The following is a 14,693-nucleotide window of genomic DNA, read 5'->3' as shown; positions in this document are numbered from 1 at the left end:
CTAGCACCCCTGGAGACCTCTAGGTGACGTCCCAAGAGAACAGTTCACCCATGTAGTGTGGGAGAGCATGCTGATGAGCAGAGGGGAGTGAGAAGAGAAAAAGGAGGATACAGCTAAAGATAAGGAATTGTTTTATAAGCTGCCAAAGCTAAGCGTCTCTGTCAGGAAACAAAATTTTTTAAAAAGGGAGCTAGGGGGAGAGAAAGTCTTAAAAACATTATCCTGGGGCCGGCCCCGTGGCCGAGTGGTTAAGTTCGAGTGCTCCACTTTGGCGGCCCAGGGTTTTGCCGGTTCAGATCCTGGGCACGAACATGGCACTGCTCATCAGGCTGTGCTGAGGCGGCGTCCCACATGCCACAACTAGAAGGACCCACAACTAGAATATACAACTATGTACCAGGGGGCTTTGGGGAGAAAAATTAAAAAAAAAAAAAGTTATCCTGAGAAACAATCAATCATACCTATTATGTAAAAAATACTAAAGACATAAAGAAGTCAAAACTCCTTGCTCATGGAGTGCTTAAAATCTACTTAAGGAGAAAAAATCATCCTAAAACCATTTAATGAGATACTCTAAGAGTTCACAAAGGAATGACCACAAAGGAACCGGAACAATACAGAAAGGTTTGAGAAAAAAAGGGAGAATGAGAGATGAGCCCTGGAAAACGTGCAATCAAATACACAGAATAATAATGAAACCACATGATGGAGGAGGAGGGGAGCAAAATGGGTGAAAGGCGTCAAAGGTACAAACTTCGAGTTATATTTAAGTCACAGGATGTAATGGACAGCATGGTAACTATAACACTGTATGACACATTTGCAAGTTACTAAGAGAGAAGATCTTAAAAGTTCTCATTACAAGAAAAAAAAAACCGTGTAATGGATGATAACTAGACTTATTGTAGTGATTATTTCACAATATATAGAAATACTGAATCATTATGTTGTACACCTAAAAATAATATAATGCTATATATCAATTATATCTCAATTAAAAAAGCTTATTATGTGTAGCATTATAGAAACAGTTCTGGAGCCAGCCCCGTGGCATAGGGGCTAAGTTCCGTGCACTCCACTTTGGCAGCCCGGGTTCACAGGTTCAGATCTCAGGCACAGACACACCACTTGTCAACCATGCTGTGGTGGCAACACACACATAAAGTGGAAGAAGACTGGCACAGATATTAGCTCAGGGCTAACCTTCCTCAAGTGAAAAAAGAGGAAGATTAGCAAAAGATGTTAGCTCAAGGCTAATCTTCCTCAGCCAAAGGAAAAAGAAAAGATGGTTCTAAAAACTTTTTAAATCCAGTGTCACAACAGAAAAATGAATAAACGTTATAAATAATTTACAGATATATGATTGTCCAATAAACATAAAAAATATGTTCAACCTGTAAACTAATCAACTGAATTCAAGTTAGAGGTCTTTGTGGGCTCCTAAAACTAGTAACCCTCTTCCCACTACCCCACTCTGAACCAACTGATGAAAAAGTTAAATAAGAGATGATGAGCATTACAAACTATCTTCTTTATGATAAATGAATCTGACAGTCAGATCAATGCTTAGACCTATATGATACTGACTTCTTAAATCTGAATCCTTGACTTAAGCTGAATTCTCCACTCAGTCAGGCAGGTGGGAAACCGAAGAGGCCTTCCGCACAGGGTTAGAATGTCCCCCTGGGTGGAGAAGGAAAAGGGCTAGGCTTCAAGACAAAAAAAACAAAACACCATATGAGACAAGGTGCCAAGAGGTGAATGAACACTGAGAGGGAATTCTCCCCATCAGGATACATGCAGAATAATATGGAGATAAAGTTGGAAAAGTCAGGTTTATATACGACCCTGAATATCCGGAGTAGGAGCTTCAGTGTGCAAGCGCAAGGGAAGGCCTGAAGGTTGCAGAGAGTCATACGTGAGGGGCTGGAAGCAGCAGAGGTCACAAGCAAAGCGGCACTCTGCCTAGGAAAGACCAGCCTGGGGATGAGAAGCAGAGATCCGTTTCAGCCGAACAACTAGAGTATCTCCTGAGACGGGGAAGCCTGAAAGGTATAAGATTAAATGGTTTATGCCCATCTTCTGCTCAAGATACAACAGAGCAAATTAAAATGGATTAAGGCACAACCAGAAGGACCTACAACTTGAATATACAACTATGTACTGGGGGGCCTTGGGGAGAAGCAGAAAAAAAAAAAAAGATTGGCAATAGACGTTAGCTCAGGTGTCAATCTTTAAAACAAAAAAAAGAATGCTTCAGCATTAAAAAACAATAAAAATAAAATAGAATAGAATAAAATAAAATGGATTAAGAATGTGTGCACGTCCCCCAAACGGCCTATTGGGCTACTTTCTATTAAGTGGCAACTGAGCCAAAAATCATATATGCAAAGCCAACCTCTGATCTTTAATCAAAAGTTACAGTAAAGGGTTCCAAAGTGATAGCAGTTAGGACTCAAAAGGAGCCAGGTGGCTGGCTAGAAGCCAGATGTCCTCTGGCTGGTGTTAACAAAGCACCTTCTCTCTCTCTCTCTCTCTCTCACACACACACACACACACACACACACACACACAGCCACGTGAACTAGAAGCAGCAGCTCGGTCTCTACTAGTGGTCAGCTTGCCAGCCTGGCTGGGCCTTGGGGCCCAGCTCAATCGTCTCAGGAAACTGGGAATCCCATGGGTGCTGCAGATTCCAAGATATCCCAGAGCAAACGACAGAGGCTGCTATCTAACCCCCTAAACACACCACAGCGCCACGGAACCATACTGTACCTGGCTCAAAGAGACGATCTAGCCCTGGTCCCCCGAGACGCCACGGTCTCAGAATGAAGCTTTCCTTGACGGAACCCATAGAAGGAGACTTCTGATAATCTTAATGGTCTTACCTTTCAAACCAAGTTTAAAAATTAAAAGAAATGTTTTCTTCTCTGTGGCTCCTTGCCCATTACAGGTTATCCTGGCAACAGCTGTCTTCCGATTTATTGCATTAGCAGATTAGCAGGAATAAAGTGGGATGTGGATGTGAAACAGAAGCGCTCCTATAAGGAAAAAAGAGCATATCATCACAACATGTTCGCTTCTGCTCTGACGACAGCTGCCATTAAAGATACTGGTTCAGGGTCTTCATTCACGGAGAACTCTATCTAAGAGGCTTGAAAAGTTCTAGTTAACTGAAATTTTTTCTATGTGAAAACAGGAAAAAAGGCACTGTCACCCCTCTACCTCAGCTTTTATCCTACTCTAAACAATAACTCAGAAATAGAGACACCATAATGGCACTAGCAGTTAGTAAGAAAAAACACATATTCTTATCTTTATCTTATGAAAACATCAATGATATTCTTATCCAACATAGGGTTGACTGCAAAGGCACAGACTTTGAAATACTAAAACAAATTTTAAAAGTGTATCCCTCTAAGTGCCCCCAAGTAGTACCATGTAATACCTGTAAATAATGATAACGTCTTCTAGGAACTGTGAGCACAACATTAAAGTCACTGTACTACCTGTCGCCAAATTCTGTCTCTAACGTCAATTCACCAAACACCACACATGAGGGGACTATAAATTGTCTCCCAAAGCACTTATTTATAACTTCATACTGCAGAAAAAGACTCAAACTATGGACAAGGTACTAACCGGAAATTCAGTAAGAATGCAGTCTACAAAGCATCTCAAAAAAAACATCATTCGTTTAACGCTTATTTTCCATAAAACTCACACTACAGTGTGATCTCAACATTTTCCCTCAAATAAGATAAGTAGAAGCAATGCTAACCAACTGTTAAAACAAACAAAATGAATCAACAAAACCAGTAACAAACCTAGGTTAAAATGAAAAGGAGAATATCTAATTCTAAAACCAAACCATTTTACCAGTTACACGCTTTTTGAATATACACTTGAAAAGTATATATCACCTAAATTTTCGCTTTAAATCGTAAGAAAAGACCATGTGCAACCACGTGCCGCTGCAGCCCTGAGACACGACGAGCTTAACTTGTTAGTGTAAAAAGCACGTTACGTCACAGGCAGTTCCAGTCCCACGGCAACCATTATGCGTTAGGGCTCCCAGATCCCTTTAAGAATCTGTGAAGTTACCTACTCCATAAAATGCACACACACACACATATTTGGCTTTTAAGTCAAGTGGCCAAGGACCCTCAAAGCCGATCTGCAATCATTTCTCCCATCAGCCAAGACCACCCACTTCACCGGTTGCAGGTCCGTCAATCACAGGCTCCCAGCAGAGTTGTACCAACCTGCCTGCCTCACCACCACGCACACCCATCCAGGGAAGTCAAAAGAAAAACCAGCTATCAAGTGTGCTCACAGCATTATGAATCCGGGTGATTATTAAGTTGTAAAGATATGCTGAGACATAAGCTACCCTTCTGGAAAATAGTCTTCATTGAATTGTTCATACTCTTTTCACTTAGACTAATTAGGGGAAAGAGTGGGTCTACATTATTGATGGAAAACAGAACGGGCCAGTGTTGTGCAAGTGTAATAGCGGGCTCCTGGGTAAAGAGTGTATCGTGAACAGACATTGAAATGCCTCTAGAACTACAGTAACAGGACTGTTTGGGTGGTTTTGTCTTGCTTTTTAAAGGCACCATCCACAAGGGCCAGAAGAAAACAAAACTGAAGGGGTGCTGACAGGGAACGGAAGGAAGATTGGTTGAACAAGTTCTTGAATGAACACTGAGATCCCTAAGCCTCCTGGTCCTCTCCTGGCCCTCCCAGCCCCAGCAGAAAGAGAGCGCCAAAAAAGCCAGACCTCTGAACTGGGAGACCCCAACACAGGTGGGACAGGCTTGCCATGGTGCAGACAGAGGGACTGTGTGAACTGCAGGATGAAGGCGAGACATGGGCACACCCAACTGCCACCCCACCCCCAGCCAGATTCGCCCCAAGGCTCTGACGTCCCCAGGCAGGCTGAAGACTGCAAGTGTCTTTGAGTGATCTGACTGACCTCAAGACAAAAAGACCTGAAAATACAGACACTGGGGACTTCCCAACCAAAGGAGCTCAAGCAGCCCTCTGCCGCCACGCTCACAGCCAGTGTGCCCCACCGCTGACCGGGGCCTCCCATCAGCCACTCTCAATCCAGTCATTTTAAAAAGCTTTCCAACACAAACTTGCACAGCAATTACAGGAGCAACACAAGAAATTCCCAGAGCCTTCACCTAGAGTCACAACTGACCACTGCGTCACTTTCACCTTACCACCTCCTCTCCACATACACCCCAAACATTTGAGTTACTGCAACCATCACGTCCTCTACCCTTCAACAGTTCACCACGTATTTCCTAAGAACAACAACACTCTCTTACACAACCACAGTACATATGGCAAAATCAGGAATTTGATAGATCAACTGTCACATACAGATCATATAGTTCAAACTGCAATGATGCCAGTTGCTCTATAATGTCCGTCAACCCCCTTCACCTCTATCCGAGATGATGTATCACACTTAATGTCAAGTCTCCACTTCCTTTCATCTGAAACATTTCCTCAGCATTTCTACTGTTTCATTTCACTGACATCTTTGAAGAATACAGGGTACGCATTTCTGGCAGGAATACTATATACATGAAGTTCTGGTTCTCCTAGAGTATCACATAAAGAGACAAGCTGATGTCAATTCGTCCCATTATTGGTGATAATTTCCATCACTTGGTTCAGACGATATGTGCCACTGTAAGATAACCATTTTTCCCGATAATTATTACTAAGTAATCTGGGAAAAGATATTTTGAAATTATGTTCTTAAAACATCCACCCAAGAGTGTTAGTACCTATGGCAATTCTTATCTGAATCAATTATCACTGTTATGAAATGACGGCTTTTTGTAAATCTACCGTTCTTTCTGCATTTATCAGCACACATTCTAACTTCAGTCAGGTATATTCCCTTCTCCCCACTCATTCTTTCTTTAATTAAGTAACAGTATAGACTCACACATTCTTGTTTTGCTTATTAATGTCATTATTCATTCTGATGATCAAGTTGTCCCAGATTTGGACAGTGGGAGCCCCTTCAAGCAGACTCTTGTGTGCTTTTCATATTTTCTGAGCACCTCATTATTTCCTGGCATATCATGTTCCAGATTCATCCTGCACGTTCTCTGCCCCAGCTCTGAAATCAGCCATTTCTCTAAGGAGCCCTGGTTCCTTTCAGTGGAGACGATGTTATTTAGAAACGAAGACCTGACAGCTAAGTATGTTCACAGACAACAGAGAGAGCTGGGAAAGATGGCCATTTCATATGATTCAACTCTCTGTGTTGTGTGTGTGTATCCTTTTAAATATAACTGAAAACCAAGGATTACCAGACATCTCAAGAAAGCCTCTATCATGAAACACAGAGGGCAAAACAGAAAAATGCAAGTTGGAGGAAAGACTATACAATAAAAAGAGAACATAAAAAAATAACTGATAACCTCAGAAAGATAAGAGTGGACAAAGCACCCATTAAATAAAACAGGATACTAGTTAAAAGGGCACAGAGAATAAACAGCAGACTAACACAGAAGGAAAATGATTTCCAACCAGAAGTCCATGCCCAGCTAACTATCAATCAAGAGCTGAGACCCTCCCACACCCCTGCCTCACAAGAAAGCCCTGCAGACTGGGCTCCACGATGACGGGAGGGAGAGCAACAAGCAAGAGAGCAGACGTGAGTAGGAGACCCATGTAGGAGGGAGGCAAAAAGAACCCTGGGGTCCCAGCAGACAACTGTGCTCCCAGAAGGGAGGGCAAACGGTCCAGATGGACAGTGGGAAAGATTTCTTCAAAAAGATACAGCTTGTGGAACACCTGCACATGCAACTGGCTAAAAGTTTGAGGCTAAACTGGTGATTAATACTTGTTTTAAAAAATCATACAACATTTCCAGGGAAAACCAAAACTTGTTCGGGAAGGGAAAAGTATTTGTAATTTACCACTTGACATGATAAATAGCATATAGGATCATAATGATTAACTAAATACTGATTTAACCAAAAGTGCAATAAAATTATATTGGAAGGATGGGGAAGCTAGAATGTAGGGAGGAGGGCACAGTGGGGGGAGAAGAGAAAGCTAATCCTTATCCTCCACACCTTTTCACAGCAGGAAATCGATAAATATGCTTAAAACTAAAAACGTCAGCAAGTATGCATTCGTCCAATATGCTCTTTAGACACATGAAGGTAAATATGTATTTTGTAATTGGCTAGAAGAGTTCAAAGTATTATAGTTGCCTTCAGGAAAGGAGAAAAAGAGGGTGGGTAGCTAAGAAATGCTGTTTATCCGTTTTTTTTTTTTTTTTTAGTCCTGAGCTAACTAATGCTAATCTTCCTCTTTTTGCTGAGGAAGACTGGCCCTGAGCTAACATCCATGCCCATCTTCCTCTATTTTATACGTGGGATGCCTACCACAGCGTGGCTTTTGCCAAGCAGTGCCATGTCCACACCCAGAATCCGAACCGGTGAACGCTGGGCCGCCGAGAAGCAGAACGTGTGAACTTAACCACTGCGCCACTGTGCCGGCCCAGAAATGCTGTTTATCTTATCCAACCTCCTAGAACTAGCTCACTCTTAACTGCGGATATGCAAAACTTTGACAGAAACATTTTTTTAAATAAATTTTTAAGAAAAATGCTAGACTGGGAAGGGCTATTAAATGTTAGCTACTCACTAGTTGTGAGACCTAAGACAAGTCATTTAACCTTAGGATCCATTTTTTTCATCTATAAAAAAAGGAGTTGGACTATATTAAGTAGGAAGGAAGTTTAGAGTTAATTATTTATGAATTTAATATAAAAATAAAGTAATCATAGCTTTAAATATGGCACCAACGGCTACTGACATTATAGCAAATTAAATTACAGTACAGAAAAAATTAAGCAGGACTTGCTCAAAGAACAAACGGAGAAAGAAGTAAAATGGGAACAGGAAATCTGCGTTAAGTCTGTGGGTACTGAGAGGGGTCGATGGTGAAGGAGAAGTTAGAAAAGCATCATCTAGGAAATGAAGACAAAGCATTCCTGATCCTGGCCTGAGAAGAATTTAACTAAGAGCATCCAGACAAACTACAAAACGAGACCAGTGAAAAAACTGAATTAAGCCAGAAAGAGACGTTTGTTTTAAAAGTTAAAATATACAGATGACAGTGGAATCCATGAAGATGATGAAAACGTCTTCAGAAGCTCGAAAAGGAGGAATTTTCCCCAAGTATTTAATTTCCAGGAAAGCCTAAGTTTTACATCATAATTAAAGGACAAAAATGAGAAGGGGCCTGGCTAGAGAGCAGATTATTGAAAGAGTGGGAGCAACAGCACAATGCCATGGAAGCTAAAGGAGAATAATACAGATTTGCCATTAAAGAATACGCGTAGTTTAATAGCTGATGTCTTAGTCCACCCAGGCTGCGATAACAGAATACCACACACTCGGAGGCTTATAAACAAGAGAAATTCATTTCTCACAGTTCTAGAGACTGGGAAGTCCAAGATCACAGCATCCGCAGATTCAGCGTCTGGGGAAGATCTGCTTCCGGTTCACAGACAGGCATCTTTTTGCTGTGACCTCACATGGCAGGAAGCAGCGAGTGAATCTCTGGGTCTCTTTTACACCCCACTCATTAGGGCTCCACCTGCATGGCCTAATCACCTCCCAAGGTCCCACCTCCCAACACCCAATACAGAGGATTAGGTTTCAACACATAAATCTCAGGGGGACACAAACATCCAGTCTACAGCAGTTGACATCATTAGGTTATTCTCTCAGAGGAAGCGGATCCAGTGGGGCCCCCTCAAAAAAGGAAATCAAGATTTAAAAAAAAGATAACATGCTTTTATATTTACTTTTGGGAAATTTTAATAAATTTGGGAAATTGTAATAAATTAAAGGAACCACATTTTCTTCAAGAGCCATACAACTTAACCCTATCACAAAACATCTCCTCTTTTCAATACTACTGACTCTGATTAAGGATAATGAAGAGAATACAAGAACAAAATAACTATAAAAATATCAGTCAGGAATGAGGACTGGTTTAGCCTAAAACAGCAGAAGAACAGATTTTCAACTAAAGAGTATCTAAATATGTGCTTGCTTAGTCAGAGAACTCGAGAATAGAAAGAATGAACCTCTATCCTTACAAACCCTTTGTGCCAGCGTTATACAAGTCCTTCTCGAGCCTCTTAGGTATTATTCCTATTTTATACCCAAGGATAAGAAGAAAAAACTTACTTCAAATAACCAATTCACCTTAGGAAAAAAAGCAGTAACAATCTGCTTCCTCTGCTCTCATATAAATTTTAATATAAATTCCATGATATTCCTCACTGATGCAAATTCACAAGAGGACTCCACAGCTATTACATAACATGGAAGAAAGCATTTCTCCTTATATCACATATCATACACAGACAAGTGAAAACACCCTCTCAACTACAGAGAGGTGACACAGCCCACAGCCTGGACACACAAAAGCAAGTAACTCTACTTCTTATGAACATTAGGAAGCCCTAAGGTAGGCCAACTCAATCAGAGTATCATTTTAACGTGGATTTCGAGCCCATTTCTGCCAAGTGTCCTCACATATGTTCTCCAAAACACTCAAGTCTAAAGAGATGGAAGATAATGAGATGGGAAGATAACTCATCTCTGTGAGGTCTTGTTTACCATTTTATCCTCAAAACTCAGCACAATGTGAATTTTTTAAAAATCCACAAAATTTTGAATACAACAATCATCAAAAATGAGCACACAAACACTCATAATTGGGAGAAACAACTTAATAAGTAACATAATTTGGATGATTTCAGAAATATCTTTCAATGAAAACCAAATGATATATATTGGTAACTATCAGCTAATTCAGAAACACCAATCATTTTAATACAAGCTATGGCAAGAATACCAAGGCTTCTAAACCATTAAATCAAAAATCACCATACCAAGAATGCAAAAAAACTACTGTTTAAAGCATAGAACACCCAAGGTAAAGCCATACTACCACCCTTTAAAAGCAAAGTCATGGATGTAAAGTACTTTAGGTAAAAACTTTGGCACCTGATTGGATTACATCATCGTCTGGCTATGCACCCCAAAGGACACTCAAATCACTGCAGTCATGCATGAAGCCAACCCAACCTAAGTCACTATTAAAATGGAGCCAAGGCATAAATTAGTAAATTAGTATCCAAAGTAAAGCCCAGAGAATCAACTCTGCCTGTTACGACAACAGTGGGCAAAGATGTAGAGCAATGGTACAAAGGACTACACGACCCCAGTCACCAAGCTACACTCAGCTGGCTGAGCCACGGTACACAATCAGGCTGAACTTGATGTGAAAGCTGCAACTTCCATAATCCAGAGGACAACAACAAGAAAGACATCAAAGCATTTCGTAGGGCATCTTGGTGGCCTGAAAAACGTGTTGAGCATCATGAAGGCGAATGAACGTGTTCACTGAAAGCTCAACCCACGGATGGGGTTTTCAATTGGCAAAACACCATACCTGAGAGAGAGAAAAGGAAAAACCCCCTTCATATAGGTTCTTGATTACTGCCCTAAAGAATGGACGAAATATGAACCAAGAAAAGGCCCAAGCCACAACCAGCCGGAGCAGTGCCACAAGCCCTGAGAATAAATTTTTCCTCCTACTTTTGAACACAAACCTAATTTCTAGTTGGCAATTTTAACCACACCCATAAGCCTTGGTTTCCACCAGTAACACTTCTCAAGTTCTCAAAAAAGTTTTTTTAAAGACAGTAAACAATCCAGACCTGTGCTGTCCAGTTTAGTAGCTACCAGCCACACACAGCTATTGAGTACCTGCAATGTGGTAGCAAGACTGAACTTTCAATTTTGTTTTAATTAAACAGCCATACTGAGCACAGATAATATCATTATACAAAGTTATACTGGACAGCACTGCTCTGACTCACATTAAAAACTAAGCACAGGGGCCACCCCAGTGGTGAGGCGGTTAGGTGTGCACATTCTGCTTCTCGGTGGCCCAGGGTTCGCCGGTTCGGATCCTGGGTGCGGACACAGCACCACTTGGCAAAGGCCATGCTGTGGTGGGCATCCCATGTGTGGAGTAGAGGAAGATGGGCATGGATGTTGGCTCAGGGCCAGTCTTCCTCGGCAAGGAGAGGAGGACTGGCAGTAGTTGGCTCAGGGCTAATCTCCCTCAAAAAACAAAAAAAAACTAAGCACAGAATAAATGTTTAGGGTCTATAATCTTAGACGAATAAATTCACATCTCTAGGCTTCAACTTTCTCAACTGAAAAGAAAACATAAAAAAGAGTGCAACTAGACTGTCTCCATGACTGTAAATAAATTATTACAGCATATAAATTAACAGTCTTCATTAACTGTTGCAATGTAATTAAAGCCACACCCCCCTCAAAACTGCAGCAGGTTATCTTGAGCTGCTGATGCAAGGGCATCATATTACCCCTCACATCGGCAAACGTAATGAGGAAGACTAAGAGAACACGATTCAGTTCAGTGAAACTCATCTCTCTCAGTTTGTTTTTGCTTCTGTAAAACGAGAGGATTAAACTAAATGATCACTTAAGATGCTTCAAATCCTAAACTTCCTCTTTCCTACAGCTCTAAGTAGTAAACAAACATAAAATGAAATACAAGTGAAACCACGATACTTGAAGAAATGAAGAAAAAAGAATCAATGAACAACCACAGTCTCAAACTCTTAAGAAATTATGTAAATTTAAACCAGATCTCAGAGTGGAGAGTCCCAATGACAGCGAATTTACAGTTGGACAGTATCAACGTACGTTGCTGGCAGTCTGACTTAGTCTACTTGGTGTGCCCAGTCTCATTTTGCTTTAAGTCCACATGTGAAGATGCTGCCATCTCCAAAGAAGGCCAAGTGCAGAAAGCTCAGGAGAACATACAAAGGTTGGTACTGTCCCTTTCCCCCATAAAAAGCTGACCGAGAAAGTCCACCTCCTACATCACAGAGCTACAGGACAATCCCACTGCTACCTCCAGGGCTCTCAAATGACATCACATCCTTGCTTATTTGTCAGTGACCCAAACCAAGGCAAACCTGATGCCCTCTCTTGACAGGAGCTGTGGTTATTTCTAGGCACAGTAAGGTAAACTGGAGGGTGAATTCATCCATGAAGCTTGTAAGATAGGCCATACCCACCTTTCCTGTGGTGTACAACCCAACATATACATAAAAAGGGGCAGATTCCTCTGAAAAAAATCCTAACAGTTATCTGGAGAAGGGAATAAAGACTAAAAACTTACATGAAATGTGTTGAAAAGCAGAATTACAAGCTTAACAGCTCTTCAAAGGCACACTTCCAAATACCTGCTGTGGCCTATAAAAGACCCACTGACATTTTTCTCAACCTTTAAAAAGGGGGGAAAAATCACTCTCAAAGAGTATGATTTATAGCGTGGCAGGAAGAACAAAAACGAATCTACTTTCTCAGAGAATAAAATGTTTTACCTGATACAGACTTTCCTTTATATTACAGCTGATTTAACCAAGCCACCACTGATGACCATTTACTTTTCAATCTTTCCTATTACCAAAAAAAGCTGAGATCCCAGGAGTGTTAACTGCTGGACCAAATCAGTGGCATTCCTGGAGGAGGCGTCATCAGCATCATGGTGGAGTAAGCTCCTCCCCTAGACTCTCACCCCCTAAAGATACAATGAAAAGGACATTCATAAGCCAACAGAGGACATTCACACAACACAAGAGATGTCTGAGAGACCCACTCAGCCATACGTCTGAAGGTGGAGGTGCTGGACCCTCCAGGAGGCAGTGGAAGGAGGTAAGGGGGTTTCCTCTCCCTCCCCCAAACTGCAGCGACCTAGAACGTGGGACTGTGCCCGTGGCCCTGAGAGGGGAGGGGAGAGGGAGCAGTCCTCCACAGGAACACTTTCACTCTCGGACTTCCCTCACAGCCCATGGGAAAGCCCCGCACTGAGGAGACAAAGCAACTGGGGGGACGTATTCACAAAGCCAAGCATCCCAGCAGGGCAGATAGCAAGGGCAAAGTGGATGCACCTTTGGAATCACACGTGAAAGAAAGTGCCCCTCCCCCCACCTTGGTGCACCAGCTCCACTGGTCGGCCAGAGCAAGGGATCCCCGCCAGAGCACCAGCACATACAGCATGCAAAGCAGTGGTGGTGAGCAGGCAAACGGAGACAGATTCTGTCAGCATAGCTACCAGAGGTCAGGCCCAGCTGCCAGGTATCACAGAAGGCTCAGAATACACAGCTCCTGCCCTCCCCCAGCTCGCAGTGGCAATAGGTGAAATCTGTGACCAAATACTTCCACTATGCCAAGGCAAAAATTCACCCAATCAAATAGCATGAGGAGGTATATTAATACTCCAGACCAGAAGGAAAATGACAAGCACCCAGAAATCAATCCTGCAGGCACAGGAATTTACATTCTAAATGACAGAGAATTCAAAATAGTTATCATTAAAAAACTCAGTGAGTTACAGGAAAATTCAAAAAGACAGTTCAATAAAAACAGGAATAAAATTAATGAACGGGGGAGTCCTTCACAAGAGATTGAAACTATAAAGAAAAACCAATCAGAAACGTTGGAGATGAAAAACACAATGGATGAAATAAAGAAAAAGCTAGAGTCCTTGAATAACAGAGCTGATTTATGGAGGACAGAGTTAGCGATTTAGAGGACAGAAATATACAAATGATTCAGATGGAGGAGAGAGAACTAAGACTAAAAAGAAATGAAGAAATTCTCCCAGAAACATCCAACTCAATTAGGAAAAGTAATATAAGGATTATAGGTATTCCAGAGGGAAAAAAGAGCAGAGAGCTTGTTCAAAGAAATAATTGCTGAGAACTTCCCAAACCCGGGGAAGGAGGTGGAATTACAAGTTAATGAAGCCAATGGAAGTCCTAATTATATCAATGTATAAACACCTTCTCCAAGGCGTAGATTAGTAAAACTGGCAAAAATCAAAGACAAAGAAAAAATACTAACAGCAGCAAGGTAGAAGAAAATAACCCACAAGGAACCCCTATCAGGCTTTCATAGATTTCGCAGCAGAAACCTTACAGGCAACGAGAGAGTGGAATGATACATTCAAAATCCTGAAAGACAAAAACTTTCAGCCACAAATACTCTATCCAGCAAAGATATCCTTCCGATATGATGGAGAAATAAAAACTAACTCTCCTAGATAAAAGCTGAGGAAGTTCACTGCCACAAGATCTGCCCCCCCCCATACAAGAAATAATCAAGAAGGTCCTCATACCTGAAAAAAAAAAAACAAAGGGTTTACAAAGCCTTGAGCTAGGAGACAAATAGGAAGACAAAATCAGAAAATTGCAGCTATCAGAACAGGATAGTTAACAATTATAACATTAAAGATAAAGGGAAGAAAAACATAAAAAATAAATATAATCACTGCATTTTAACCACAAACTCACAATACAAAATGGAATAAGTTGCAACAAGAGACTGGATGGGAAAGAGAAAAGGGACAGAACCTGCTTAGACTAAGGAAAAAAGAGGCTATCAGAAAATAGGCTATCTCATCTACGAGGTCTTTTATACAAACCTCATGGTAACCACTAAACAAAAATGAGAACAGAGACACAAATGATAAATAAAGAGAAAACTGAGAAAACCATCATAGAGAAAAACCAAACTGAACTG

The 14,693-nt window shown here is 41.4% G+C and overlaps 1 protein-coding gene across 28 annotated transcripts in view; it reads right to left on the bottom strand.

The window, feature by feature from the left end:
* Window positions 1–14,693, bottom strand: part of PPP6R3 (protein phosphatase 6 regulatory subunit 3) — a 146,562-nt gene that overhangs the window by 101,231 nt on the left and 30,638 nt on the right. For 22 of the 28 annotated variants that reach the window (XM_070488300.1, XM_014861615.3, XM_070488302.1 and 19 more), the window contains exon 2: window positions 2,889–3,041. The exons of the other annotated variants lie outside the window; for them this stretch is intronic. The gene's annotated coding sequence lies outside the window, so the exon portion shown is untranslated. The remainder of the gene's footprint in view (window positions 1–2,888; window positions 3,042–14,693) is intronic. 28 annotated transcript variants of the gene reach the window in all.

Source organism: Equus asinus, chromosome 17, assembly GCF_041296235.1.
Source record: "Equus asinus isolate D_3611 breed Donkey chromosome 17, EquAss-T2T_v2, whole genome shotgun sequence".
Taxonomy (NCBI): Eukaryota; Metazoa; Chordata; class Mammalia; order Perissodactyla; family Equidae; genus Equus; species Equus asinus.
Note: the sequence above shows the minus strand (reverse complement) of the source record. Positions and strands in the feature narration are given on the sequence as shown.